The sequence below is a fragment of the Triticum aestivum genome, chromosome 2D (assembly GCF_018294505.1).
Source record: "Triticum aestivum cultivar Chinese Spring chromosome 2D, IWGSC CS RefSeq v2.1, whole genome shotgun sequence".
NCBI lineage: Eukaryota > Viridiplantae > Streptophyta > Magnoliopsida > Poales > Poaceae > Triticum > Triticum aestivum.
This window is the reverse complement of record NC_057799.1, coordinates 135,696,251-135,702,250: the sequence shown is the minus strand read 5'-3', so window position 1 is coordinate 135,702,250 and position 6,000 is coordinate 135,696,251.

The window sequence follows — 6,000 nt, the reverse complement described above, 5'->3', positions numbered from 1 at the left end:
GGTTGTAGGCCGGATGGGTCGCTGCCATGAACTGGGCCAGAGCTGGGTACCCGAGGATGGCGTTGTACGGGAGGCTTATGCAGGCGATGTCGAAGTCGACCAGCTCGCTGCGGTAGTTGTCACACGTGCCGAAGGTGACAGGGAGACGAATCTGCCCCAGGGAGTGGGCGGTGCCACCGCCAACTCCTGAGAAAGGCTTGCTGAGGCTGAGCCGCTCGAGCGGTACGTGAAGAAGGCTGAAGGCCTCCATGGAGAGCACACTGAGGCCGGCGCCGCCGTCGATGAGGGTCTTGGTAATGGCCACCTTGCAAATAGTGGGCGTGCAAAGCATCGGGAGCATACCCGAGCCGGCGGTGGTGACGGGGTGGTCTTCCGAGTCGAAGGTGAGGTCGGCCTCGGGCGCAGCCCAGCCCAGCGGAGCCCCCGAGCACTTGGAAGCGGCGCCGATTTGGCGAAGGAATGGCTTGATGTGGCGATCTGAAGGCGGTGCTTGAGAGCCGCCTAGTAGGGCCGCGACCGCGTGGTGCGCCGGTGCCGCGTAGCTCGCAGTGAAGAGGACGCGCAACTCCTCCCAAGATGCCACCGTGGATCTGGGGAGGTTGAGCAGCCAGGCGCGTGGCACGCCGGTGAGGGCCATGGGAAACTAGTTGGCCATGATCTTATCGCCGCCCCCGGCCTCGAGGACGGCCTCCTCATATGCTAGCAGGAAAGCTGACGGGTCCGCTGCGCCGTCGTAGCGCAGAGGCATCTCCGGCTTGAACTTGGGCGGCCACTGCACCTGTCGCAAGGCAGGGGCCAGGGCTCGGAGCCCCCTGGCCCCGTCGTCGGTGTCTGCCGTCGGAGCCGGGAGCGGGACGCCTGCCATGAGGGTGAAGCGCGGTGGTTGCGAAGCGCAGATCGACGGGAGGGAAGCTACGACGCACCCCTACCTGGCGCGCCTAATGTCGGATCTCGGGTTCCGGCAAAACCCTTAAGGTTCGAACTCTGGGGTGCGCATGAAGATCTCCCACTACCGATCCACGTCCGAGCTTTGCTAAGATCTCAAGGGCTAACTCGACGAACTCGCAACACAAAGAACACAAGATTTATACTAGTTCGGGCCACCGTTGTGGTGTAATACCCTACTCCAGTGTGGTGGTGGTGGATTGCCTCTGGGGCTAAGGATGAACAGTTGCAAAGGGAAGAACAGCCTCCTGAGGTTGAGGTGTTCTTGTGCTCGGTGAACTTGTGAGGGTGAGGATTACTCAAGATGAGATGCCTGAGGCTCAGTTCAGGCTGAGTTGCCTCCTACTGTGGTGAGGTTGAGGTGTTCTTGTGCTCGGTGAACTTGTGAGGGTGAGGATTACTCAAGATGAGATGCCTGAGGCTCAGTTCAGGCTGAGTTGCCTCCTACTGTGGTGGCTAGTCCTATTTATAGAGGCCCTGGTCCTCTTCCCAAATATTGAGCGGGAAGGGAGCCAACAACGGCCAATTTGAAAGGGGACAACTAGTACAGCTTATCCTGATAAAAGTAGTCTTCGCCTGCTAAAGGCCCTGGTGGTGACGCCGCCTTGGGCTCCATGGTGACCTCCGGCTTGTCGTCCTGCTGGTCTTGGTCTCGTTGCATTGATATGGAAACCTTTGCTTGACGCCTCGGTACTCCGCGCCTGTGCTTGCCTCCTTAGCACCAAAGAGGAACCAAGGACACTGCGCCCGCTGGCTCCCGCCTGGTCTCGCTCGTCATGGCTCACGTCACGAGAACCTCACGAGGTTTGCCTTGCCTTGATCTCTCCGCCCCTCACGAGCCAACCTGGTGAGGCCGCTCCTGAGGAGGTCTTGTGTCATCCGCCTCGCGAGGCTTGGCCCCTCGCGAGGGTCTTGAATGCTTGTTGGTGAAGATGGGCCGTACGGGCCCACTTGCAGAGCCACGTCGTGGGCCGCAGGCAGGCAAGTCTGGGGACCCCCGTTCCCAGAATGCCGACAAGAGCTTCTGATGCTAGGCAGACTAAGTAGAGAAGAGGAGAAGCGAACGTTGGATATGTCAGTTTCATTACTTGCAGAGTAGCATAGCACCATATATAGTCATAGTCTACGTTTGGATTCGAACCAGCTACAGGAGCACGTCTCTCTTTTTTCTAAAACTCAGCAACATCTCTTTACTGGTACACTAGCTTGTTCTGTACGCCTTCTCAAGTCTTTGATTTTCTTTCTTCTTCTTTTTGCAAGGAAGGAAGGAGGACAAAATTGAGAGTTCCTGGGACTCGAACCCAAGGCCTCTCGGTTGAAACCCAAGGGTGCTAGTCACTTATGTGGCGAATGTTCCCTGGGAGGAGGCCGGCAGACGAACGCATTTTCCTCACAGTTTTAGTTGCGACGCAAGATCGATCGGTCGCAGTTTCGGGAATGTTACCAGGCGAACGAGCCCAGTTTTTCTTTTCTTCCTATATATAAAAAAGTATGCTACTTGGTGTTGACTTAGTCAACAAACGATTGTGCCAACCTTGACCGTTGGATTGACATTCAACGTTTGTCATGTTTCTTCAATCTCTTCTTCCTCCAGCCGCCAAAGCCAAACCAGCGCCGGCGGGACCGGCTGCTCCCGCCTCCCACGGCTGGTTGTGCTGCCGCGCACGCATCGTGGCCACATCGCACCCTAAAACTCTGCGGATCTTCCCCGGCTCCTGTTTGTTCCCGTCCGAGGCCTCACCATCTTCCTCCGCCTTGGTTTGCTTGCCGCGGCGCCGCCCTCCGGTGTTGTCAACATGGTCAACAACCGAGAGGAATAAGGAGATGACTGTGCATGGTGAGGATGACAGTAGGGACCTAGCAGCGCGCGCAGTAATTTTGTTTTTTGGGACGGAGAAGGGTATCAAATGGGTTGTGCGGGAGTTGTGGCCCGTCTAGCCCAGGCTTTTATTTCATATGTTTAGCACATGACTAGCCCAGTTTGTTTTTTTTCCTTTTTGAAAATGGCTAGCCCAGCTATTTTGTTTTTTGCAGAATAACCAACATAGGCCTACTTGCTTTTCTACGCCCTGCCGGGCCAGAAATCTTTCAAGGCGAGGAGGGATGCATTTTGCCCAGGAAGTGGGCTATAAGTAATAAGAAATGGGCTATAAGTAATAATAAATGGGCTGTAAAATGAAAAAAATACATCAAACAGGCAATTAGTTCCAAAATACTTTTTTCTTTTGGATTTTGATATTTTAAATTTCATTGTTTTTGTGCGGGTAAAATTTCATTGGATTTAAATTAAGGTATGTTTAGTTTTTAAATTAATTTGAATCTGGCTAGAAATTTCGGGATGTATGCTGTTTGGGATAGATTTGGAGGCTGACTTGTGGGTCTACTAGGTTGACGTGTACGAAAGGCTTTGTCAACTTAGTCCACAAACAATTCTAGCAGTAGTGACCGTTGGATGTTAATCCAATGGCCGTGCTGCTTCTTCAATATCTTATCTTCTTGCTCCAGCCGCCCAAACTAGCGCCGGTGGGACTGCCTGCTCCTGCCTCCCGTGGCCGGCTGTGCTGCCGCACAGGCCGCACCGCCCCACCCTACTCCATTGCTGGCCAGGCCATTCCTCTACTCACCCACAACTCATGTTATTTTTTTGGCAACGGCAGCTGGACCAGTAAACCCTCGTACTCCCCACTGCGTGGGCAACCACTACCGAGTCCTCCCCGGCTCCGTGTTGTTCCCTTCCTAGGCCTCGCCGTCATCCACTGCCTTGGTGCTCTCGGCGTGGCATGGTCAACGTGGTCAACGAATGACATCCATCGGACATGGACTGTACGTGGAGAGGCTGACAGCTGGGTCCACAGCCGCACAAAAGGAAATGCCTCCTTATTATGCGCAAAATAATGATTCCTCCACCTGACATCTGGGGCCCACTGGAAGGGCCTCTGTATTTCGCGAAAAAAATGTTCCCCCCGCTGACAGGTTGGACCCACCAGCTATATCTTCACACGCAAGGAAGTGCCTCCTTATTACGCACAAAAAAATGAATACTCCCCCTGCTAGCTAGGACCCAGCATAGTGGGAGGCTGACTTGGGCCTACTAAGTTGACGGGGACGGAGGGCTTTGTCAACTTAGTCAATATGAACGATTCTAGCTCAAGTGACTGTACGATGTCCATCCAACGGCCGTAGTGCTTCTTCAACCTCTGGTCTTCTCGCTCCAGCCGCCCAAAGCAGCGCCGATCGTGCCGCCTGCTCTTGCCTCCCGTGGCCGGCTGTGCTGCCGCGGAGGCCTCACCACTGGCCAGGCCATCCCTCCACTCACCCACAACCCCTGTTATTCTGCGGCGACGGCATCCTCACACCGAAGCCGAACCAGTGAACCCTCGTACTCCTCTCCGCGTGGGCATCCACTGCCGCGTCTTCCCCGGATCCGCGTCGTCCCCTTCCAAGGCCTCAGCGTCGTCCACCGCCCTGGTTCTCTCGGTGCAGCGTGGTCAACGTGGTCAAGGAACGACTTCCATCGGAAGAGTACTGTACGTGGAGAGGCTGACAGCTAGGTCCACGGCCGCAGCAAGGAAGTGCCTCCTTATTACGCAGAAAATAATGATTCCTCCATCTGACAGCAGGGACCCACCAGACGGGCCACCGTATTTCACAAAAAAACGTTTCCCCCTGACTGTTGGGACCAACCAGCTACATCTTCGCACGCAAGGAAGTGCGTGACAGTCGGGACCCACCCGGTCGAAGCGTACGTAGCGTTGTCATTCTGGTCGCGAACGTGTACGTACATACGATCGGTCTGTCTGCAGGCTGCAGCGATGAATCGTGGCCGTGTAAGGAAGGGCACGTGTCGTAGTGGAGGCACGCACATGTCATAGAAGAGGCGCGCACGTAGCATGTACACGTACGTACAGCGGCCAGGGTGCAAGAAAGTAAATACGGCCACGTACGTACATACGTGCGGGGTCTCGAACGCCTACTCGCGCATACGTACGACCAGGTCTCGTGTACATGGCTGGGTCGGAACAGAGAAACTGCGTCGTCGCCGTGTTCATGGGGAGGCAACGGAATGCGTCGTGTTCATCGGGAGGCAACGGAATACGTCGTGTTCACCGGGAGCCAACCGGCTTGGACAGAAGAACCGATGGAAACGAGGCCTGGCGTACCGCAGAATGGAGGAAACGGCCTTGTGTTCGACCGGCCACGGTCGAAACAGGATCCTGTTCATCGGGATGGGTCTGGCGTACCACAAAACGGAGGAAACGGACCTCCTACGATCGAAACGGGGTCCTGTTGATCGGGAGGGGTGTGGCGTACCGCAAAACGGAGGAAACAGACTTGTGTTGGAGCGCTACGGTCGAAACGGGGGTCCTGTTCATCGGGAGGGGTGTGGCGTACCGCAAAACGAGACTCCACGGGATACTGTTCATCTCCACCGTCGACTGCCTCCATGGGCTACTGTTCATCCACCGTCGACCTCCTCCAGCCTCCACCTGCGACTGTTCATCCACGGGCTCCTATTCATCCAGCCTCCACCGCTCCTCCACCGGCTACAGTTCAACCAGCCCTCTCGACGGGGTCCTGTTCAACCACCCCTCCACGGGCTACTGTTCATCCAGCCCTCCACCGGCTACTGTTCAACCAGCCCTCCACGGGGTCCTGTTCATCCAGCCCTCCACGGGGTCCTGTTCATCCAGCCCTCCACTAGGTCCTGTTCATCCACCGGCTCGATTGATCGGGATCCTGTTCATCCAGCGGCAACAGCCTCTACTACCACGGGGTCCTGTTCATCCAACCCCCCACCGGGAACTGTTCATCCAAACCCCCCCAACAACGCTCACTGTTCATCAAGGGAAGGAGGCAGCAGTGTTCGATCGGCTTCGGTTAGCAGCAGTAGCGAAGGAATCACTCGGGTCCAGTTAACAGCAAGGGATCGATCGGGGTTCAGTAACGTAGCTAGTGCAATCGCTCGGGTTCAGTTAGAGCCCAACGCCTCGCTCGGGTTCAGTTAGAGCGCAATGCCTCACACAGACGCGTGTACGTGTACAAGAGAAACGCGCA